The following is a 25,928-nucleotide window of genomic DNA, read 5'->3' as shown; positions in this document are numbered from 1 at the left end:
CTACTCTGCATGTTTGGCATGCAAATTATAATTTATTCTCTAAATTTCACCATCAAAAATAATGTATAGCTTGAGTTATAAAACAGAGTATATAGAAGCAATGTTTCTACTCAATGAAACATGGCAACTCAATGTAATTCTTTGTACTCATTTTTTAAATGAGTGTGTTCATTCATTAAAAATATTGCACAGGACAAAAGATACTTGTGTTATTAGTAATAGTTTGCTTATTGGCTGCTTCATAATGTAAAGAAAAATACACTGCTTTTAACACTCTTTCTTCAGGAACAGCAATGTACTGTACTATTGTCGTACTAAATTGCCAGTAATTTTCTGTGAACACCAAAGCTCCCTGCTTTATATTTGCTTTCTATTTTCATAATGATGGGAATGAAATATAATCTCTAACTTTCAACAAGTATCCTGCCTTTTGCGGTCATTGCTTTTGACTCATGACCAGGCTCATCATAACTTACCTTTACAATGATCCTGAGATCCACCAGCCATACTTGACTGTATTTTCAATCCTACCCAGCTCATTTCAAGACTGGAATGACCATTGTTTCCAATTTCCTTGTCTTGATTTTTAATCTTTTTGACTATTAACCTTTATGTAGAAATCAACTTTTCCAATCATATTCATGAAATGTACCTGATTTTGCACTTTTTTCTTTAGAATCTCTCAATAGTGCACACTTTCTCTTATATTGATCAGTGCATATTGTTTTAATATGTTGTGGTAATGAAAATAACACACGATATATCCCAAATGTGTTATTGCCTTGCTGTGGCAGCACACCGTATGAGCTCAGGTTCTTCTACTATCTGTTCTGCTTCCCATTCAACTCCGTGCATGTGGCCTGGGGAAACAGAAGCAGATTATTCAAGTCCTTTAGCCATTGTACCCATGAGGGGAATTGAAAAAAAAAAAAAAAACTCCTGGTGATTGCCTTCTCATTGTCTCAGCTCTGACCACTGTGACCATTTGGGGAGTTCCCATATTTCCAGTCCTCACTACATTCTCGATTCCAGCTTCCAGACAATGCATACCCTAATTCCTGCATAGTGATGGCTCAAGAATTTGGGTCTCCATCACTCAAGGTGGGGACTGGATTGAGTTTCTGTCTTATAGTTTTAGCATTTACAAACATTTAGTAATGAAACTGCAAATAGAAGATCACTGTCTAACTGCATGTATAGCTTTAGGTCCATCAAACAGATTAGTGTTTAAAAAATGAATGAGAATGATGCCTTGCAAGCTTGAGCTCCATCAACACAACTTAATGTGTAGAAAGCTCACTATGTGAGAAGGGCATAAATTAAGTGAAACAGCAAACAGCAAAAACAAATTAAAAAGAAAATCAAAAGCCAGAAAGTGAAGAATTTCAATACTAAAGTTTGCAATAGTCTCTTTGCCTGAATGATATCCATAAAATATTCCAGCTGCTAAATAAATTCTGAGCAAGGCAATAAGTTAACCTGTTGAGACACCTTGCTGGACCCTCAGGGGCTGGCATTCTAAATTTGTACAAATCACTTTATCCAATGACTGTTTATATTCCCATTAATTTCAAGTCCTGCATAATTTTAGAAAATACAACAATGAAAAGCATAGATGTATCTTGCTTGTATTACAGCTTGCACTTTAGTTTGGAAGTTCTGAAATGGGGCTGTGCCTGAGAATCACCTGGCAGATACGCAAAGCAAGCCGCTTGCTTCACTGTACCCTGAATCTATAGTTCTCGAAGGTAGGGTCTGAGAATTTGAATTTTTACCAATTTCCTTAGTAATGCACTGTTGATGTTCGAGGGGCTAAACATTCAAGTCACTTTTATGGAACACCAAAGGATAATAGACTAGTAGTTGTGTCCAAATAAATGCCCAGCTATCATTTGCTGAAAGGGCACAGTTGGCATTGTATTTAAGAAATAGCTATGCCCTTCTCTTCTTAAAACAGTCAATTTTCTTTAAGTTTAGCTATTGTGTTCTGTAAATAAAACCTGGATTGGAGGAATGGCCATATTTCTGACAAGTCATGAGACTTACTGAGGTCAATTTTGTTTGCTGTATCACTTAAAACACAATTTCACTTACAATTGCCTGGCATGGATGACTGCACTTTTTAATGTACATAATACTTTTTGACACTAAAAAATAAGAAGCTATGAAAATAAGGTTGATAAAGCAGTAAAGGAGTTGTTTTTTTCTTAAATGGTCACAATCTGCTAAGAGCTGATAAGGAAAGAATCCAGGCGGGACAATGACAAAAACTTCAAGCCATCAACCCCGCGTCAGTACCGGACAGGAAAACAAATAGAATCCCGGCAGTTCCAAATAAATGCCACAAATCAGAGCCCATACCCAAACCTCCTTTCAATCTTACACGTTTGAAAGACAACTTAGGACTCTAAAGGACATTGGGCAATTCCACATCAATATCAAATTGAGCCTTCACTTTTCAAATTCTTCTTTTGGGTTGAAATTAAATTTATCTTCAATTTTCTAAGATTCTGTAGAGCACAGGTCATACTTTCTCTAATGTAAAATACTAAGAAAAAACAGGCAATGCAGTGGTAAATTATTGAAATAAACCAGTAACTGATGAATTTTAGGGTAATTGAAATAGTTGTTAGCAGATTTGTTGTGCATGTATCATTACAATGTGCTAATTTGTTCATGTTTAATAAGATTTTGTAATAATAATATTATTAGTTACTATAATATTATTATTAATCTGTTGTGCATTTATATACCGTGTTCCAGTTGGCTTTGAAGAGTTACTATCATTTTATCAGATGGAGCTAAAGTAATCACAAATTTGTAGATCCATAGATATCCAACATGATTATTTCTCATTTTCCATATAGTATTTCCATGAGAGATGCAGAAGCTACTCATGAAATCACAAAGCTGCAATTTTGTGTAATTCTGTGCAAAATTGTTTTCCAACAGGTAACATTTGGTGGCTCCTCTGTTCCCACTTTCCCATTATTAACATTTGTGTGTTTCAAATCCGAGGAAGACAACAGAAGATGCCTGTTGGCCATGTGCAAATTAAGCTGTGTGTGAAGGCTCGAAGGAATTTCTAGAAAACTGGACACTTACAAACCCCCACTGCATGTGTTACTTGAGTGAAGTCACCACCCTCTGCCTCCTGGAAAGCAGGAGTGTTAACATGGGGGCAGTCTTGACATGGGTCATGCTTCCAGCTTCTCACATTCTCTTAGGGACACAGAGCCCCTAGGAATGAAAATTTGTTCATTTACAGTCACCTATGCTTACACATGGTTGTATCCTTGCTCTGTTTAACAAATAAATCCTATTCTCATTTCTATACTGTATTCATACTTTGAACTTTGAACTCTATGGGAGGAAGTACTTGGCTTAAAAATCAAGGTACTTACAATTATAATATTATACAAAAGGCATGCCCCATACCTATAATATATATTAAAATTTGGTAGACAACAAATGTTGATGCTATTTGCTTATATTGGGTGGTTAACTGAATAGCCAAAGGTCATGGATTGAATTGTGATCTACAGAATATTAAAGCTTAAAATATTTGGATCCAGCGAGATGGCCTAGTGGTTAAAACCCTTACCTTACTTCAGCCAGGATTTAATAGTAATGAGCATTCATGTCCTGACTGATCCGGCTCCCTGTTTGTTGCTTAGAAAGCAGTAGAGGATTGACTTGGGAATGTACATTGGATTGGGATGCCGGGAGGAAGCTTCTGCTTCTGGCTTTGGAATGGATCAGCTCTGATTATTGCAGCCACTTGGGGAGTGAATCAACAGATGGAAGATCTTTCTCTCTGCTTCTCCTTCTCTCTCTGTATATGCCTTTCTAATAAAAATAAACAAATACATTTTCTTATATTAAACAAAGGTTAAAATGTTTTTAAAGGTATAGAACTTCACTAGCTAGAGCTAAAGGATGATGAAATACCCCCTGTTCACTGAAATGGTGCTGTACTTAATGAAATTTTTAAAACATTTTTTATGGCTTATAAAATTTAACCTTCCCTGCTTCTTTTCATATAATAGCTCAAAATATCTATATTTAAAACTCAGAATATAAAGAAAATGTTCTTTAGAAGTGATATATTAATTACAAGATGGTGTGCTACAAAATTGCTTTTTAAAAGTATATATATTAGGGCCTGGGGACGTAGCTAGTGGCTCAAGTCCTCGCCTTGAACGCACCAGGATCCCATATGGGCGCCTGTTCTAATCCTGGCACTCCACTTCCTATCCAGCTCCCTTCTTCTGGCCTAGGAAAGCAGTGGAGGATGGCCCAAAGCTTTGGGACCCTGCACCCATGTGGGAGACCTGGAAGAAGTTCCTGGATCGGCTCTTGCGCTCACTTGGGGAGTGAATGATTGGACGGAAGATTATTCTCTGTCTCTCCTCCTCTCTGTATATCTGACTTTCCAATAAATAAATAAATCTTTAAATATATATTACATATATATATATTTAATTTGTGATTCCATGTTACATTTTCTATGGGCTCCAGGATTTCACTTCTACTCTTCCCAAATCCCTGTGTCCTGCCCCCCTCACTGATTTCCCACATGTCATTACAATAGTATGGTCCTACGTAATCAGCTATAAGTCCATAATTCTGCTATTTTTGTATATCCTGACATTTTAGGCATGGGAATGGCAAACAGCGGAATCTACAATAGGAAATCTGAAACAACCAATCTATTGTAGCAACCCACGTAGTACAACCTACATTAGCATCATAATTGAAAGGAGCGAAGTCATGAAAACAACACAGATGTCAGTCCAAAGAGGAATGGAAACAGAACAGAACAGAACAGAACAGAACAGAACACTATGATACATCTACTAGTCCATGGAATACTTTTCAGCTATTAAAAAGAATGGAATTCTAACATTTGAAACCAAATGGTTCCACCTAGAACAGATTATGCTCAGTGAAACAAGTCAATCCCCAAAAAGACAAATATAACATGTTCTCTCTGATATAAGCAACCTTCATGCAAGATATGAAATCAATGGCCCCTTCAATCTCTGGAGAAATGATATTTTTGGTTTTATTTTCATTCATTCAAAAATGTTTGTTTTTTTATTAATTTCCTCAGTGACTCAAAGCTGGTGATAATTATTTCTCTAACAGATGATACCCTAAGGTATCTGGAATTTTATGTTTAGGAAAGTCAAATATATTGAACATGCAAAAGATACTAAAATACATGCAATGAAAACCTCAAGCAAACATTTCAATCCATTCTACCCTCTAAATTACACTACTTCATTAAATATGTATTTATATGCATGCCTATAAGATCATTCTTATGATGAAGTAGCATTTTGTTGATAAAATAACTTAGGGATGATTTTCCAAATTGAAATTTTATTAGACCGTTTAGAATGTAAATGTTATTGAAGTCTAGATTTGAGAGTTACTCAGGTCTTTATAGTTCATATACACTGGGGTAGTACAGATAACCTGCCTAATTGATATTGAATAGTCATCAAGAAAGCAATGATGCCTTTTCGGGAATTATTAGTGAGAATAAGAGCTAGGGTGATTTATCTTTAGTGACATTTTCAATTAGTATGTCATATGAAATAATATAGATGTTCTAATATAGATGTAAGGGTAGTGATTTTTTATTATATATTTTCATTAGCAACTATTTTCTTGGTTCCAATTGTAAAAAAATAACTACATTTATTTTCTTTCAAAAGATGGCTATTCTGAATTCACTTCTTGTCAACAAAGCAAAATTGGTCTCTGGCAAGACCTGACCAAGTTAGTTGAAGCTGTGAGAATAAATCAGCTTTCTTTATATTTTTATTTTTGTTTTATTAGAATTTTGTGATACAGTTCCAAACTCTGGGATTTCTTAGCCCTGTGCAAATCCTCCTTTCTCATGATCCCCCTATAATATTACAATAGTGTAGTTTAGTTCTTCATGAACAGTCATAAGTCCATTATTCTGCTAGTTAACTGTATGCTGTTATTGTAGGCATAGACAATGGCAGAGAATCCAGCATCCTGTTTTCAAAATACATTTAACGGTTTCATTGGGAGTTCACCTTTGATCTGGAAGTAGAGATGCATGCTGCATTGTATCCTTATATCTGCATATAATAGTTTCTATTACACAGTTGCCAAACATCCGCTTAAATGAACAGCCACAGAATAAAATCAACAACATGAAGAAAAGCAGGAACTTACAACTCCATGAAATTAAATAGCATGCTACTAATTGACTAATCTGTCACTGAAGAAATGAAAAAGAGCATTGAGAACATTCTTGAAGAAAATTATACCTCTGTATAATTTATGAGTCAGTGCAGATTTTAATATGAGAAAAAACTGTTTTGAAATAATGAAAACAAGGACATCAAATCCATGAGATCCATTGATCTTTGTTGGTCAGATGTGTCTCCTGTAGGCAACACATACATAGGTTTTGTTTTTTAATCAAGTGCACTGATCTATAATGTTTAATTGATGCATTTAAGCCATTTATGATCAGGCTTACTAGGTGGCAATTCAGTCTTGTAATTTTTTAAGTGTGTTATTCATTTTTTGATTTAGTCTTCTGTTGTTATTTTACTGGGATGATCTCCACATTTGTTTTTGGTTTGTAGATGCTATTCATTTTCTCTGTCAAGAAAATTTTTCTATCATTTATAGGGCAGGTCTGGAAGAAACATGTTCTGAGCTTTACTGTGGAGGACTTTTATTTTATTTTCAAATACAAAGAAAAGCTTTGCTGGATAAGTTATTCTGGGCCGTTTTTTCCCCTTTTAGAATTTGGAATATGTTATTCCAGTCTTTTCTGGCCTGTGCAATTTCCTGTGGGAGGTTGGCTGTGAGTTTTATTGGCATTCCGTTACGTTAATTGATCTTTTGAACGTGCATATTTCAGAATCTTTTCCTTCTGTTCGACTGAAGAGAGCTTGATAAACGTGGATTGTGGTAATGCCTGCTTTTGGCCCATCCTATCAAGAGTTTTGTGCCCCTCTGGTATTCTGTTTCCCAATTTGTTCTCCATATTAGGCATTTTTTCATTTAACATTTCTTGAATACATTTTACATACAGCTTCTCTGTCTGTGTCTCTGGAACTTCTATGGTTCTTACATTTCATCTTTTAATCGTGTCTCTTAATTATTGAATACTGTTTTTTTGACTTGAGTTAGTTTCCAGCTTTTTGATTGTTACCCCGATTTTGCAAGAAGTATCTTCCAATTCTGAGTTTCTTTTTTATTCATCCTTTATTCCACTAATCTCATTGATTTCCACTAATTTTTAATTTGCTGCAATGTCCTTTACTTCTAATAATTCTGCTTGATTTTGTTTCAGTGTTGCTATTTTCTGTGTAACATTCCATAAGCTCTAGTCTGTGCTTTTGTTTTTGATAGGCAGCTTCATAGAAAGTTTTTAAAGTTCTTTATTCCCCATTTTCTCAATGAGTCCCTCAGTTGACTCTGAGGTTGACAAAGTCTTTTACTCCTTTACAGAGGAATCTTCAGTAATATTCCATGTGCCTTTGTCTCTTTTTTTGCTCTTGGTCGTTGCATTTCTGGTAAGCAGACTCTTCTCCTTGGGGCAGGTTTTGAAGCTGTGTGACCCACATGATGCAATTCATTTTTTCATATTGTGCTGGTACCCAGTTCTTTGTTTGAAATCACTTGTGCCACTCCCTTCAGCGAGCTTCAGAGCTGGGCTCTTGTGTTAGTTTTCACCATGGTCTTTGTAGGCCCATCTCTTAGCTCAACACACTCCACATCCTGTGATCCCATGCATAGCTGCATCGTTGTCCATACAACCTTTCTCCCACTCTGGTTTTGAGCAGTTCCCAGGGTTAGGGAGATACCAGGTGTCCTAAATATCTGTATTGTTGTGGATATTGATCTTGCTGGAACCTGCTGGCTATTAGGTCTGAGGATCACCTAGATCTACTTTGGATGGGACACATATAATACCCAACTTGGTACTATCATCCCTGTGGGACCAATGCAATGCACTGTGCTGGAAGTGAGTTTTGTTTACACCTTAGCACATGCACAGCCCAATACTGTCCCTCCAATCTCACAGCCTTTGCAACAGTTTAGAAAATGATAACCAATTTGGCATTGGTGGAGTTCTGGATCTGTTGGCTGTTCGGTCTTGGGCAATCTAGACCTATTTTTGGTGGGACATGTACAATGCCACACTGGTACTTTGATCCCCGTGTGTTCAGTGCAATGCAATGAGCCAGAAATGAGTTCATTCCTGGTTTAGAACATGTGCAGCTTGCTGTTGTGCTTCTACTCCCAAGGCTTTTCCACCCCCCCCCCCCACACACACACACAAGTATTGGAGTGAACCTCTCTGTGGGGAAGCTTGGGTCTTCCTGCTGCTATGGTATCTGTAGTTAATATTACTACTTTGCAGAAGCTCTGGGCAAAGTTGTCAGCATCTAGACAATGTAGATTGGCTTAAAGGCAGAAAACTAAAAACATGTATATTTGTCTTTTAGTTACTCATTGACCCTAAATTAGGAAAAGTTATAATAATTTGACAATTAAGGGTCATTTATTAAGAAAATTAGTGGAAAATAGATTATTTTAGTCATTTTAGAAACAGCAAAAACTAGTAGAAGAAGGAAGAAAATAATGATGGTGTTTATGTAACATGCTCCAATAATAGAAAAAGTGGAAAATGATTTCCAATGATAATAGAGGCCAGCTTTTACACAGCGGTGTCAGTAGAAATAGGTACTTGTTTAAGACTTTATGGAAAACATACATTTAATCATGCTACAAGTCAACATCTTGCCATCACAAGATGACCACTAGTTGAGAAAAAAAGCATTTAGTTTTGACATTGTGCAAATATTTGGTTAACTATTGTTTAAAAAGAATACCATTACATTGGTTCATAATTATAAAATTGGCATTTAAAAAATTAAGTATATCACTGCTATAATTATTGTGTAATTCATTAAAATATCTTTTATATAACCAAATTAAAGCATGCAGGTACAAATTGTCTCCATTTCAGTGAATAGTATTATTACTCACTGCTTAATTGAATCCTTTGGACTGATTATAACATTTCTCCCCTCTCTAGCTACATATTTAAGAGCTGTAATTTCCCTTTGGGAAAAAAAAGCAATGTTAGATTAAAAACATTGGCATTGGTCTAAAGGGGCCTTTGTAATCTAACAAGTAATTGTCAGTGGTAATTAGGCTCCATCAGGATTCAGGAATGTTGGAAGAAGCAGGCAAGACTGAGCAGCATATTTTTAGCATTAAAATCTACTATTGCATGTATGACTCACTGAATAAACATATATTTAATATTATATGAGAAAAATGAGAGCAGTTTTCAATGTACTGAATAAAAAGCACAGATGAAGTAAAATCCAGATTCTTATTCATTCAGGGAATATATGTATAGAATGACTGTATCTTCTTTTTCTCTTTGAATTCTTATCAATTTAGTTTGCATAAAGAGAATGAATTATTCCTTGCAAAGTTTTCTCTAGAGCACAAGCAAAAAGCTGTTGATTGTAATCATGAAAATAAATAATCTCAGACCACAGCTGAGATTCCTTGAATTGGAAGAAATTTCAGTTAATATTGTTCAAAACAAAGCTATCAAATCGGTAGTATTAAGCAACATATTGGTGGTAATAAAGCATGCATATAACCTTTTGATTAATTTGAGGTTTAGCAAAACAGTTGGTACAGGGTCGGCAGGATGACTCAGTAGTTAAAGCCTTGCCTTGCAAGAACCAGAATTCCATATAGGCATTGGTTAGTGTCCTGGCTCCTTCACTTCCCCCATTCAGCGCTCTGCCTGAGGCCAGGGAACGCTTTAGAGGATGACCAAGATGCTTGGAACCAAGAAGATGCTTCTGGCTTCAAAATGGCTTATCTCCGACCATTATGGCTATTTGGACAATGAACCAACATGGAAGCTTTTTCTGCATTCCATTCTCTCTGTAAATCTGTCTTTCTAATAAATCAATTTCTAAAAAGTAAATATTTCTGAAGGTTTTTTGCATCATCTTCAGTCGCACAAAGAGTTATTTAGAACTGTAATAGGTTTCTGTTGACAAAATTACATGAAGTTTTCACCATCAAAAACATACATAGAAAAGTTAAACCAGGAAATCAAACTAAGGAAAAGGAGTAGGTGAGGAGCATGAGAACATTGATGCATAAAGAATCACGCTGTGAATATTCCAGAGGAAGACTGATATTGCCATCTTCTTAAAATATGCATTTTATTTGAAAGGCAGAGAAAGCAAAAGATCTCAAGGGAGAGAAAAATCCCTGTCCCATCCTCTGTGCCAGAGCAAAGTGAAGTGCCAGGAGCTTCTCCTGGATCTCCCACACGGTGGCAAGGGCCCAAGCACTTAGGGCATCTCTCATTGCTGCCCCAGGCTCACTAACAAGGAGCAGGGCCAGCAGTGGAGTAGAGCTCAGATTTCTGTGTTGTACACAATAACTTTACTGGCAATACCACAACACCAATCTTACTATTTGTATTGTCAGTGTTAGAGAGAGCTTAAGGTACAAAATAACCTCTGGATTAGTCAAAGAATACAATAGTGACAGTAGAAAGGAACAAACCTGAGAAAGCACAGGTGAATTAGACAAAGCATGTGACAATGAGGAAGTAGAAAGAGCAAGTAGTGTAACTGCAAGTGGAAGCATAGGTGACCCATTCAGAGTTGATGGGCTGGGAACACTCATTGGAAAGCAGGTTAAACATTTAAACATTTAAAGAGATCTGGCAAAAATCGTAGATGTATTTCCATGTGTAAAGTGAAGGAAAGACTCAGTTTAAGTAAAATTGATATTTAATAGGAACTGACTCTACAGAATCAGAAAAGTCCTGATTTCTTTTTTTTTTATAATAAATATACATTTTTGGTTGAAAGTCAGAGCCACACAGAGAGCAGAGAGAGAGGAGAGGGACAGATTTTCATCTGTTGCTTCACTCCCCAAATGGTTGCAAGTATTTGAGCTGGTCCAAAGCAAGCGAGGAGCCAGGAATTTATTCTGGGTCTCATCCATGGATGCAGAGGTCATAGGCCTTGAGCCACTCTCCATTGCCTTCACAGGTGGCAAGCAGGGAGCTGGATTGAAAGTAGAGCAGCCATGACACAACCTGGCAACCATATATAGTGTGCAAGTACCACAGACAGAGGCTTAGCCTACCCTTTCTTGGTGCTAGCCCCTTCTGTTGTTATTATTATGTTACTATTTTATGACAGCTAGTGCATTCATACTGCTTGCAACACAAGTTTCGCTTTTATTAAAGATAGTAATCTTGAAACATAAAATTAAAAGGCCTGCCAAAATTATTTTAGGGCAAGAGTTGACATTTACTCCAGACCCAAAACTAAAAGACCGCAACAATCTGAGGTAGGTATTGCAAAGGTTCTACTGTTTGCTAACTAGTGGCTTTGAGTGCAATCTAGCACGTTTAATATGAAACTTCCCCAGTCTGATAAAAATAACTGACTTTGAACTTTACAACCTCAGTGAGACGTTAACAAATCAAGAGTTGTCACAATCCAATCGTTTTCCTCATATTTTTTGTCTTTTTCCTGTCATCTGTACTTGGTTTTCCAACGAATCCTTTCTTTGTTAATGTTATAAATGTGGGTGCGTTAGGATTTCCCCTCCTTTCCTATAACACAGCATGTATCACTTCAAGAACAGAATCCTTGAAGAGAATATTTTGTTCTTATTTTGAGTTGTAAAATTAGCTCCCTAGCCTGCTATTCCAAAAATTATTTCTAGGAACTATAAATTCAGAATGTAATTTTAATGTCTGAGAGTATCAGGTGAAATTAGAGCGCTCTCACACACATAGAGGTGACGTTAGGTTTATCTGACTGGTTTGGGACACAAAGCAAAGTCCAACTGACACATGTAGAGCGGTAAGTCCTGTCATGAGAATTGCAGATAAGAAGGCAGGGAGAAAGTGAAGGGCAGCTGCTGCATCTTTTCAATAGCAGTCCTCGATGCGGCATTGACAGTGCTTTTTCTTATTAAAAACAGCAATAACTTGACTCACATGGTCTGCCTTCTGTGATGAACATGAGATTACGGATGAAACACAACTTCAAAAATAAGATCTAATCAAACACCAAAGGACGAAAGGAAAGATTCCCAAAGTAAAGAGAGTAATGAAAGCCAACATGATGAGAGAGCTGATGGCACTGCAGCATGGAGTGATTTTTACCCTGTATTTCAGCTTGAAAGGATAAGGCCTAAGCTTCTAATCCACTCAGGAAGACAAGAGACACTGCCACAAGGCTGTTGCAGGTGGGTAAACTAGGCTTTCTAATCCTACGTAAAGATATGCATGAAAACCTTCTCATAGGGACTCTGTTCACAAAAAGTGAGCTAGAAAAACTCAAGGAAATGCAGTGATAAACTTGCTTTGTGGAGTATAAAGGGGAATGGGGCGTGTGTCGGGTAAAGGGAAATGATGAAAGATCAAAGCCGCATGGCCCCAAATGTCTATCTATATAACTTTCCAATGAACAGTTTCTGTCCACAATCTGCCCATGTCTAATATAACCCAGTAAGACATAAAACTGAGAGAATGCAGTCAGAACAAAAATCCTGAAAAGCAGCTCACAAAACTCCAGTATAAATCATAAGCAGATGTGGGCCTCTTTGAGCTTTAGTAGAAGCAAATAAACACAATTAGCATTAAAAAAAGTGAAGGTAGTAAAATAACCACAGAGAAACATTGAAATTGATGCTCTAAAATCTATAAATATGAAAACTGGGAGATTCAGTTCTTACACAGATGAAATCCAGGAAGACAGGTGATGTCCAAAGCACCTGCAGACTCAGCACAATTGTTGCATTTTTTTTAGATTAGTAAAGGTTATGTAAATAGTTGTTATTATGTGAACTTTGAAATTCATACACTTTTATATTATATAGCACAAATCATGATATGTTAAGGATACTGATTGATCAATAAGCTACACTGAAATTAAAATTCTTCAAAGATGTGTTACATTCCAGAAATCTACATTTAGTACCATGTAAGTAATGAAGGAAACATGAGGTATTTACCACCAGAATACCGGAAAAATTGAATTGTGTGAAATTCATTTTAGATAAACCTTCCCAAAAGTATAATTAAAATATGATGCCAGAAATGCTTTAGAGATTTAAAATATAATCACTAATTTAAAATATGAAGCTTACTAATGCTTATTTTAAAGAAGTATTAAAAATGTTTAAGGTGCACATTGTCTCCAAATCATGATCTCTTTCTGTATTAAATAATTTCTCACCCACATTGAAAAAAAAAAAAAACGGAGGGAATTAACTTTATAAGAGAACACATTTAGTGCAATTTGGTGGCTTAGGTCCAACATCAGGCAGCTATTGTTGGTTTGGCCTCTAACAAATGCCATAAATTCCAGTGGTCCATTGGTTGTAGATAAGATGACAGAAAGGAGACAAGGCAACCTAGACCTAGATTCAGGTTTTTATAACAATGGCCTGGGAAGAGTTACCTCTCAAAGGCGGGAACCCAACCACTTTAAGGCCTTTATTAGTGCCTACCTCCTAATGTCCCCTTTACCTCTAAGCACTGTAAGACATGGAGCGTCTGGAGACATCTATACTAATACCTAAATACTTATGATTTTTCCAAAGACTACAAAGATAATAAATATCTCAACTTAATTTACAATAGATATTTACATTTCAATAAAAATGTGTGTGTGTGTGTGTGTGCGTGTGTGGTGTCAAGGAGTGTGGGGTAAATGTTAGCATTTGAAACAGCAACATTCCATATAGGCACTGGTTCATATCTTGCCTTTCTACTTCTGGTCCAACACCTGCTAATGATCTGGCAAAAGCATTACAACGTGGCCCACATTCTTGAACCTAGGAACCATGAGCGAGACCAGAAGGAGGCTCCTTGCTCAGGGCATTGACCTTACTCAAACCAGGACAATGTGGCTATGTGGGGAGTGAGTCGGTGACAGAGGGATATCTTGCTCTGTCTCTCCTACTCCATATATAACTATAACTTTAAAAAAGGTAAATGAAAAATGAAAATCCCTTTGCAAATTCTAGTATGAAAATTAACAATATATGTACTAATAGTGTATATATATACACTCATATATATACCTGAACTAAAAAGCAAAAATCAACAAATGAAATATGTTCAAAAGTTTACTTCAAGAAGGAATTGGATTGAAGCTGATTTTAAAGCATTTTTAGTTTTTGATGTTAATGGATTAACAAATGAACAATTCTGTTGAGTGAGACACAGAAACAGATCATAACATGATTAACCATTTATTTTGAAAATGTAAACTTTAGTATTGAAAGATCTCCTCTGTATCAAAGGATATTTTCTGATCAATTTCATCAAGTCTTATAATTAATAAGAAAATGATAGTAATACATTCTTTAAAATTAACATTAAAGGAGCGTTTTTCTCAATGTTTTGCTCTACTGAACACTGTGAAATGAAAAGGTAATAGCTTTTAAAAATTAAGAACTACACTTGGCATATATGTAATAAAATTTTAATTAGGAAAATAAGCCTTTGTAATTAGAGAATTCATGTAGATTTCTGGTTACAAGATCTATACTGAAAAATAACAGTGGCCATTTGAATAAAAAAATCATAACTACCGTCAAAAACATATTTCAGCTTTTCTTTCTACCTCTTCTTCATTGAACACTGTTAGTGTCACGATTTGATTTTGAATAGAAGCAGTGAGAGTGAAAATATATTGTCTCTGGGCCCTGCGCGATGGTGCAGTGGTTAAGGTCCTCACTTTGCACGCCCGGGATCCCATATGGGCGCCGGTTCTAATCCCAGCAGCCCTGCTTCCCTTCCAGCTCCCTGCCTGTGGCCTGGGAAAGCAGTCGAGGACAGCCCAAAGCTTTGGGACCCTGCACCCGCGTGGGAGACCCAGAAGAGGCTCCTGGCTTCGGATTGGCATAGCATTGGCCATTGCGGCCGCCTGGGAAGTGAATCATTGGAAGAAAGATCTTCCTCTCTGTATATCCGCCTTTCCAATAAAAATAAAAAAATAAATCTTAAAAAAAAAGAAAATATATTGTCTCTCATATTAAGAATGTTTTCCATTATCGTTTTTTATAGGGGATTTTGTTTTTTTTAGTGAAATGTTGCAAAGTTTCTATCTACCATTAAATTCTCTTATTTTCTTCTGGAATGAATAGTCTTCACTAATCACACTATGTACATATTTAATCCTAAACATTATGCTTTTCATCTCCAGAAAGAGAATTTAGAATTGTTCATCATTTCTCTCTTCATAGTTTTGAGCAACAAACCAGTTAAAGAAAGTTTTTAACGCCGTTTTTCGAATATTCTAACATCCCAATTGTTTTGGATTTCATTATTTTATGTTGTTTATAAGTAATATTTCTCTTTTGCTTACAACATTTACTCAAATGTCAGACACTTTGAATTTTATGTTCAAATGGTGTGGTATTAATTTTGATTTTCTACAAAAGTGCTTTAACATCTCTCTATTGGTGTTACATATTTGCATCTATTTTTTTCTCTGTTGAAGAACTAGTGATTTTAGAGTAACCCTTTGTATGGGATACTTATTTTTCAATAATAAATATTCCACATTTTGCCTTCTGAAGATTTGTGAGCACCAGTAATTGTTCTCCAAGTTTTCTGAGAGTTTATCTCTGCCGTGCTGACGTGGTATCTTCACACACAGGAGTGATGCGAAAGCCTTCAATGAGCATCTACCACCTTTGCTAATGTTAATTTTTCCGTGTTCAGTTCTTCCCTCTTCAGCACCCTCCCCCAGAAATCAAAGATACTCAGCTCTCCCTCGGGGCTCCACAAAGCCTGTGTAGTTGAGGAAGTCTTGAGGAATCTTGCTCAGGCTTCAGATCTTTCCCAAGGTCATCTACTCTCACACTTTTCCCCAGGATCTTCCAGTTTGCTCTTTTTTTTTTTTTTCTTTTCACATCTTCTGTGCAGATTCTAATGCCTGAGAGACTGTTGTTTCACTGTGTGTGACTGTGTGTGTGTTTCCAAGAGGATTATAAATCTCATCCATGTCACTAGAACCAGATCAGAGATTGTGTTTTATTTTCTATAACTTTCAAATCTATTTGCCTTTTATTTCTATTCGATTCTTAATATGATTCCCATTTCTCTTTCCTTAGCTTTTTAATTTCTTTAATACTTTTACACACGTTTATCTTCCGTCTTAGATTTTTTTCCTCATTGTTTTGCATCTTTCACGTTTTTATTCTTTGGCTTCTTCACTCTCACCCATTATCACACACAGTGTGTCCTGACACCTAAGAGGCCTTCAAGTTGTCGGAGCAGAAAATATTCAGCCTTTGTGTTTCCAATTTTAGCCGATCCTTCAGTGTTTGCATTACACTGCAAACTCTTTTTTTTTATCTCCATTTATATATGTTAGATTAAAGCTTTATTTTTTTGCTGTGCAATTGTGTTTTCTCAAATCAAAATATGTAATTCATTTTCTTATTTGCTTTTTTTGGAGAATACTTACATTGAGTTTCCTATTTTCTAAAATATCCCATATTTAACTAATAGAAGGTATTTACTCTGAAGAGTTTAGTTGGATGCATTTTCAAACTTTAAATGTTTTTTTCATGAAAAATGTGTTTTCGAAGCATGTGTCACATGCCACATGCTCCCACAGTATCCAGTCCTGATGTCCGTGTCTCCACATAACTCAGCTTCGCTCTGCAGTTAGTGTTATGCCACTGGATGGACAATGGCTCTAAATAATACATGTCAGGATTAAGAATTCTGAAATTTTCAAGAATATATACTTAAATGTAGTATTTGATCCTCAAAGTCTCTTTAGATATTTTTGCATTACCCTCACTTCTGACATGGAAGGAATAATCCTAATTGAATTAATCATTCTCAGTTACTTCTAAATAAAACACTGCTGTAAGTGAAGGAATTGTTCATTCTGTTCTGTATTTCCATGGGTTGCAGTGTGTGTGTGTGTGTGTGTGTGTGTGTGTGTGTGTGTGTGTGTGTGTGTGTGTCTGGTTTATTTTTACTCTGGAACTCTGTTCAATTTCAATTGGTAGTTTGGCAAACCTCATCATTATTCAGAGATTACGGGGGTCCCATGTGGTCTCTTCAAATTTTTTGTTCTAACTCCTCCTTTTCTGTAACATTTATTTATTTTATTTTAGAAAATGGTTGGGAGTAATTTAAAAAGTTATACCTTAATACATAATTTTGACAAAAAAAGCAACATTTGAAATGATAAATAATTTGATGAAAAATACCACTAACTATAGTGAGAAACATGACATTTATGAATGAATCAAAGAAAGAAAAAAAACTTGGAAACATATTGAAAGATAAGAATGATAAATGCTGGAAGATATATCCTATGCCTATGGTTGGCAAGACAGCGCTACAAAAATGTCAGCTCTTGACTGGTGAATCCGTTCAGTTATTACATGTCATAGAATTTGATCAAACTCTACATAAAATATCTTCTGAACACAAACTAAATAAGAAGAAAACCAAAGAGTTCTTTTTAATACTTATTGTAATAATGGTATTTGCATATTGGTGATTTTGAAAAGAATATTTATGGGTAAGGGAGAAGTGAATTTGTTGAAATAAAGATAGCGATATTATAAAACAGCGAGTTGTATTTATTTTGATGAAGCACAGATGACTAGTGTGATTTAAAACAAAGCACACAGAGAGGGCCCTGCGGAATAGCCTAGTGGCTAAATTCCTCCCCTTGAACTCACTGGGATCCCATATGGTCGCTGGTTCTAATCCTGGCAGCCCTGTTTCCCATCCAGCTCCCTGCTTGTGGGAGATCTGCAAGAGGCTCCCGGATCTTGGCTTTGGATCAGCTCAGCTCTGGCTGTTGTAGTCACTTGGGGAGGTAATCATCAGATAGAAGATCTTCCTCTCTGTTTCTTTTCCTCTCTGTTTATCTGACTTTGCAATAGAAATAAACACATCTTTTTTTTAAAAAGATACCCAAAGAAACTTCAGCTCTACTCATACTACTTTCCTTCCTTACCAAATCTTAAGAGTAAATATGGCCAATATATCTATTATCAAATCTGGATGATTATTTCTAAAGTGTTACATCTTTTTTATCTCCTCTTCATTCTCTGGTCATTTCCTCTTATTTTATCTCCTCATTTTGCTGCATCTACATTTCACTGTTTCTTTTCATATCTATTTCTCCAAAGGAAACATTCTTCCTTCGTCTTCAAATATACCTGAACCGTATGACCACTTCTGAATGATGCTTGGGCAGTGATTAAGATTTTAGTAGAGAAAGAAAAATCCTGTGCTGCTGTATGTTGTTTCTCTGACTTCCCGTATGAGTTTTGGTCAATGATGTGGGTTGAATTTATGGGAGAGAATTTGAGTAGAAAAACAGCTGTTAGCGGCAGAATGATAGAGGCCCATTAGCTGTCCTTACGCTAAGCATTGTGCATAATTGCATGGCTCAAGTTCTAATTTAGATTTTTAGTCTTTAAAAATATAGCAGTAATTGCTAGACCACAAAGCACTAAATTGTTGAGGAATAATCGATTTGGGTTTAAACTTTAAATACTGAATGCTATTTGATTCTTTAAAAAGCAACAGAAATGAAGTATTGTTTAATAGGATTGGCTAAAATTACGTATGCAAAATTGTAGCTATTTGCAAATTCTGTCACATTTTTAGAAAGTTTAATTTGAGGTATTTTGATGACAACACAAGTAATACGGTGGGTGAGGAATATCTGTGAGCCACCTGGACACATTGAAATGATGGTCTGTGACGATATGCTCTGGATTCACTTACATAGGGGAGAATTAGATTATTCTGAGCAGTGGGGGACGGTGGCCCATCACCAGTGAGGCTGAGTCCATGCAATACTGTCAGTTTGTACATTTCCCTTTGGATTACACCTGAGGCATGATACAGGTGATACATGGCCTTTCTCTTAGCTAGTGATAACTCTTGAGATGAAACTGATGGAGAAGTACATGAAGCAGTTCAGTGGTCTGCACAAGTTTAGATTACGTATCTGAAGGGAGTGATTCTATCATAATATCTTATTGACGCTATATAAGTTTAAAAGTTGTCATAGAAAACTATTTGAACCACATTTATGTGCTTAGGCAATATTTTTATGATTGTTAGAAAAAAAAATGGATGGTAGCCATGAGTATAACCTCTACTAGGCCATATTCCTCTCATTATCTTACATTCCTGGGCAACTTCTTGTCCTTTCATCCAGTCTGATGAACTCCTCAGTTATTAGAGCAGTGTGCTTCAAATGTAACTGCAGAACATAAACCACTAGACTTTAGTGCATAGTTAGCTCCTCAGCAGTAGGATAGCTCACTGTTTAACATTGAGACATTCCTTTCATCTAAGTGATTTGATTAATGTTAGTTGATTTTGTTTTGGTCCAAAGAGAAACCGGCATTTTTACTACTCCTATTTCTTTCTTCCACTTAGACAATAACGTTTTAATAAAAGTGATTTCGGTCTGGTGTTGTGTGGGTTAAGCCACCACCAGAAGCATTTCTATACCAAGCTGCCTCATTTGTGATCCAACTCCCTGGTAATAGCCAAGAAAATTATTGGAGGTGGCCCGGATGCTTGAGTCCATGGACTCACGAGGGAGGACAGGAGTGGCTTCTGGTTTCAGCCCCATCCCTGCAGCCTTTTAGGAGTGAACCAGTGGATATAAGATTTCTCTTTCTCTTTAACTCTGTCTTTCAGGTAAATAAAATATATATCTTACAAAATAAAATAAAACAAAAATAAAATGTGTTTTGTTCTATCGTTATCAGTCTGTCACTAAGGCGATAGTTTTTGTGTGTTTGACAATCCAGCTTACCAAATTCATGTACTTTCTTGAAACTGCACTATGCTCTCCTCCATTGGGACCCTGCACCTGAGGGAGACCCAAGAAGAGGTTTCTGGATTCAGATTGGTTCAGATCCAGCCCTGGCTATTTAGAGCATGAATCAGCAGATAGATCTTCCTCTCTGTGTTTTCTTTTGTAAATCTGCCTTTCTAATATAGATAGGTAGATGATAGATAGACAGACAACGTTACTGTTTCATGCATCTTGGTATTTCAATCAGTGTGGTCTCTCCTTGACTTATTGCACACAAACACACACCACACATAATATGCACAGAGCAGTCCCTGAAAGTTCTCTGATTTCTCAGTTTTGATTATTCCTTATTATTATTTTAATTCATTCACAAATATGATCCTGTGAAACTTGACCTGGCTTTAATTTGGTTTATTGTATCTCTCAAGTAAATTTTCCTCTCAAATTTTTAAATATGAGGAGTGAAATGGAATGCTCACCCAAGTTAGAGTGTTCTCACAGGCAATACTGCATGGATGCCAAAGCCACACATCCAACAGGTTGCTGACACAGCCAGTGAATGTGCTTGAGAAGATGAACAGTGCAGGGTGGCTTTTAGGAGACAAGCATCAATACTGTCCATCTGCCTTGTGGAATCTATCCTAGGGTTGCTATAGTCTAAGACTTTTTCACAGAAAAAGTGTCTTCCTTCCTTCTTGCTTCCATAAGGGTTAGAAACATAACAAGTTCTCTGATCTCTTAACTTAGTCTGGCTCCTCTAAAGACAAAAATCTGCTAAATAGAAGCACAATGACCAAGAATAAATGAAGAGACAGGAGCACAAGGAATATTACTGAAGACTTCCCTGCATTGGAACAATAGCCTTTGTCACCCTCAGAATTAATTGAGGAATACATCCAGGAAAAGGGGGCATAAAGAACTTAAAAAAAATCAGCAACAACAAAACTTGTTATAAAGTCTTTTATCAACCAGGAGAAGCACATGCAGGAATTTAAGAAATGTGTTGCACAAGAAAGCAACACTGAAACAAAATCAAGCAGAATTATTAGAAATTAAGGACACAATGTAGCAAATTAAAAATTCAGTGGGAGGACTCAGCAACAGAATGAATGAGGCAAAAGAAAGAGTCTCAGAATTGGAAGATATGTCTTATCACAATGGGGAAACAATCAAAAAAGCTAGAAATAGAGCTGACTCAAACAAAAACATGTATTCAAGAATTAAGGGACACATTATAAGGCCAAATCTAAGAATCATGGGAGTTCCAGAAGTCACAGAAAGAGAAACTGGATTTAAAATGTATTTATTAATATAAAGAAAAATTTTGAATATGGAGGAATAATTGGGAAACAGAATACAGGAGAGGCACAGAAGATAATGGAGTGACCGATTAGATTCTAAAGGGGGGGGGGGGAAGTAGTTGCCCCGAATGATTTATCCAGCAAAGTTTTCCTTTATCTTTGAAAATGAAATCAAATTCTTCCAATGTAACATGCCTCTTCAAGATCTGCCCTACAAATGACACTTAAAGATGTTCTCTTGACAAAAGCAACGGGACCTACCAAAACCAAAGGCAAAAGTGAAGAACATCCCAGTAAGTGACAACAGAAGATTAAATCAAACAATGAACAACACACTGATAAATTGACAAGACTGAATCAGCACTTGTTCATATTAGCTCTGACAATAAATGCCTTACTCTATCTAATCAATCAAACATCTTAGATAAGTGGAATGAATCAAAAAGCAAAACCCATATATGTATTGCCTAAAGGAGACACATCTCACCAACAAAAACAAGTGGAAACTATATCTTTAAAGATTTATTTTTTATTATTTTTTCATTGGAAAGGTGGATATACAGAGAGGAGAGACAGAGAGGAAGATCTTCCATCCGATGATTCACTCCCCAAGTGAGCGCAACGGGCCGATACTATGCCAATCCGAAGCCAGGAGCCTCTTCCGGGTCTCCCACGTGGGTGCAGGTTCCCAAAGCTTTGGGCCGTCCTCAACTGCTTTCCCAGGCCACAGGCAGGGAGCTGGAAGGGAAGCGGGGCTGCCGGGATTAGAACCGGCGCCCATATGGGATACCAGGGCGTGCGAGGTGAGGACCTTTAACCACTTGCGCCACCGCGCCGGGCCCGTGGAAACTATATCTTACAAATTTTTATGTTTGTTTTCATTTCAATTTCTTCAAGACAGTTTCTTCTCATATTAAATTCTTCACTGACTCATAAATTATACAGAAGCATCATTTTCTTTGAGAATGTTCTTGATGTTCTTTTTCATTTCTTTGGTTACAGATTAGTCAATTTCTGCTTTTCTTCATGTTGTTGATTTTGTTCTGTGGCTTTTCATTTAAGGGGTTGTATAGCAACTGTGTGATAGAGACTATTTTATGTAGATATGAGGATACAGTGCAGTATGCATCTCTACTTCCAGAGAAGAACTCCCAATAAAACTATGAAATGTATGTTGACAATAGGATATTGGACTCTTTGCCATGATGGGCTTATAACTGTTTATGAAGGTCTATACTATTGATATCATGATCTCCCTCATATTGTAATAATATGGTGGAAATCAGGGGATGGGGAAGAGGTGGAAGAGCTTGGAGTAAGCATGGAAATCCTAGAGCCTATGGAACTGTATCATGAAACAACAATAGTTTAAAAATGGGGAAAAAATGACCTGTAATGTCTCACAAATTAAAATATTGGACTTCAAATTTGGTTTTTATAGTCAGCTGCCTCAACGGTAATGCCAAATACTTCGTGCTCTAACTACTTTACTGTAATGATAAAGATTATTTCAGATCACTTGATAGGTTGTTTGAATTCTAGTTTTACTAGACCAGTTTTTCTAATAGTGAGACCCAGGATTGACAAAAAAAAAAAAAGTTTGTGATGAACTATTTGAAGAGAGACTCAGTTAAATAACTAAGAGTTGAGCTTTCTGAAAGAAAGAACTTGGTTTATTACTTTGAATACTTGACTCAATAGAATTGTATTAGCTAGAGTGCAGATGCTCAAATACAGGTATTGATAGGATTAAAAATAGAAATGCATAGCATAACATAGCATAGCATACTGCAGGTTTCCCTTAGCCATGCTGGAAATCTTGTCAATATTTTCAAAGATGCTGATCCAGTATCAGTCTTGTGCATTAAAATGATAAAAAATGGCATTGTCAGAAGTAATTTATATTGCACAATGTTAAATTTTATATGTCAGATTGTTTGAGTGAAGGTGTTTTCAGACATATGGTAAAAGTTTACTTCTGTGTGTCTGTGAGGCTACTCCTGGGAGAGACTGACATCTGACTCGATCGTTTCAGTGAAAAAGAATGTCACCATTTAAATTAATAAGTAGCATTGAAGCCACAGAATTTGGGCAGAATGATGGAGGAAGGGTCAGTTCAATCTCCTGAGCTAAGATATTCATCTTCTGCCCTAGAACCCTTATGTTCCTGGATCTTGCACCATTGGCCTGCGGTCTTTATTTACCTTTTGGTTCTGACAACTTGCCTTGGAAGATTGTATCTGGCAAAGTTTAGAAGGTAAAGAGATTCTACAGTCCTGTCATCTTTTATAGAAGGCATGAGAATAAAAGTAGGAAAGAAAAAGTATAAAAACATTTACCTAGCATTTAAAGATTTATTTATTTTAAAGTCTGAGCAACAGGGAGAGGGGAAATTTCTCTCTGGCAAGATTTATAACCCAACCTGTGAGAACAATCTTTTAGTACTCTAATTTTTGAAAAAGTATAAAGGGAAGGACAAATATCAAGTTGTAAAAGTATGCTCATCCTCCAGAATTAATGTATATCAATTTTTTTTCTAAAAAATAAAGAATTGCATAGCTATACAACCTTTATTTACCTCTTATACATATCTTTTGTATGCCTATATAATGATGATTTGAATATACAACAAAATAACTAAAATAGCAGTCATTGTGATATCAGATGCTTTGAGAAGTATATTCTTTTCTTTTTTAAGAGATTAATGTTTCTATATTCGAAAGGAAAAGCCATAGAAAAAGAGGGAGAGTCAAAGAGGGAGACCTTTTGTCCAGTAATTCACCTCCCAGCTAGCCACAAGGTCTGCAGCTGGGCCAGTCTAAAATCAGGAATCCTGAGCTTTTTCTGGACTTCCCACATGGAAGCAGAGGCCCAGGTGCTTCAATGGGGAGATGGTTAGATTAGGCATGGAGCAACCAAGTCTATGTGGATGGCCAGCATCGCAGAAAGAGGACTGACTTGCTACCAAAGGAAGAAATGTGCACCTTGAGGTCTGGGAAGTGTCTAGAATGAAGTTACTTTGCCACATGTCATCAGTGATCAGTTGCTTGTGGCAAGGTGGCATTTTGACCATGATAGTGCATTTTACTCTAATGCTCTCCAGAGGTTAAACTGTATGTAGAGTTGGTGAATATTTATATTTAATTTGAAACAAGCATTGATTGTGTAGGCTATTTAGGTTTGTCAGAAGTTTTTCCGTAGTTGTATCCAAAAGGAGGTTATGCATGATTAAAATTGTTCATATTGTATTATATATATATGTTAGATAGCAACAAATGACAGAAGCGAAATTGACTTACATGTATTTAATATTTTCTAGAAGTACCAAATAACCTTTAATTGAAAAGGTAGTATATATGTGCTTGAAATATGATTGTAAGATAATGAGTATGGACAAAGATTTTTACTCATGAAACAGATATGGAATTTTCTTGACAAAAGAGGCTGCCTAGGAGAAAATAAACTGAATAACAAATAGAATAAACTAAATCAGATATAAATATTGATGAAATATACATATATATACATACATATATGTCAACAATGATTGCTATTTCATATTCCTTGAAATGTTTATGCCTCTATGTTTTAGACTACAAAGTAATATTCAATAACATGTTGGAGGGCTACATAATCATTGATGAAAAATGAGAGTAGTAAGATGACATATAAAAAGGCATGAAACTTAAAGAGAGAGACTGTAAGATTCAACAGTTTACAATATAAAACTTTGTTGGATGTGATAACAGTTTATGGCAATATCAGTGTCAAGGGAGAGAGTGAGGCAGTTACTAAGTACTTACGAAGTAGCGAAGACATCTTTCAGAGAAGCACTTGAACAGATGCTTTTGCATTCTAATGGTGTACATGCATTTTACTGAGACCATTTCAGTTCTTATTCTTTTCAATTATTTCATAAATCAAAATTTAATAAACTTCAATTATAGTAAGGCATATATAACAAGTATACATATACAATTTGATATGTATGCAAATTTCTGAGTGGCAGAGGTGTATCTACTTTTGGCATTTGTATTTTATATTTTCTTGATTATATCTAGTTTTTACAAATGCAAATTATATATTTTTTACTTAATGCACATTAATTTCACATAATCTGAGCTGTGATATCTCAGTATGTTCTCTCGAATCAGTGTTACTGCTAAAGATGAAAACATCAACAATCTATTGTGGTTTATTTTTTCTTCCTTAAAACCTAGGTGCTTTTGGCATTTAGCAGTTTACTTCAAATATATGCATGGTACCTCCAGGAACACGCACCTGATGAATATTGAATTCCTAATGCCCCTAATAAAAAATGCAAGTTCCAACTCAAGCAATATACTGTATTGATTGAATGAGTCTAAGAGAGACATCTGCTGGTTACCTTTGAATAGTTACTCTGTATAATATTTATGAGAATCAATAGCTCTGTTTTTTAATTTATAACTAGGAAAAGAGAAACTAAGTGGCAAAAGTATCTTCTGAGTATACTTCCAGAATTACACTCATTCCAGTAATATTAATAATTAGATTCAGTGCAATGTCTCAGACAAATGTACATGTGTCAATAAATTGATATTAAAGACACATGATATAGTCTCATGTAATAACAAAGAACAATTTACAAGTAACACATTATTTCCCTTACTTCATTAATTCATCCAAAACTAATAATCACATCAAAGTCTGAACAAAATGTCACAGAAAACTT

Source organism: Ochotona curzoniae, unplaced genomic scaffold (genome assembly GCF_017591425.1).
Source record: "Ochotona curzoniae isolate NIBS_2020 unplaced genomic scaffold, NIBS_Ocur_1.0 scaffold_4506, whole genome shotgun sequence".
Lineage (NCBI taxonomy): Eukaryota > Metazoa > Chordata > Mammalia > Lagomorpha > Ochotonidae > Ochotona > Ochotona curzoniae.
This window is presented reverse-complemented; position numbering follows the sequence as displayed.